Source organism: Bos taurus, chromosome 19 (assembly GCF_002263795.3).
Source record: "Bos taurus isolate L1 Dominette 01449 registration number 42190680 breed Hereford chromosome 19, ARS-UCD2.0, whole genome shotgun sequence".
Classification (NCBI taxonomy): domain Eukaryota; kingdom Metazoa; phylum Chordata; class Mammalia; order Artiodactyla; family Bovidae; genus Bos; species Bos taurus.
This window is the reverse complement of record NC_037346.1, coordinates 23,616,257-23,616,540: the sequence shown is the minus strand read 5'-3', so window position 1 is coordinate 23,616,540 and position 284 is coordinate 23,616,257.

The window sequence follows — 284 nt, the reverse complement described above, 5'->3', positions numbered from 1 at the left end:
GTCAAACTTTTTTCTATGGGCACTCCACCCCACCCCCCACCACCTTATTGGACAGGTCTGTGGAAAGGACGTGGAGGAGACAGAATGGTTTGGGAGTTAGCCAGTGGGGTAGGGGGGGTGGTGGTGAGACTGGGAGCTGAGACTCCCAAGTCCCTTCTATGGATAACCCTCACATAAGGCACGAGGCTCTCAGCTGAGATGTCCTGAAGCTCAGGCTAGCCCGGTCTCTCTCCATACCACCCCAACCCAAGGGAACAAGCAAGACCTTAGATCAGAGGCTCCTG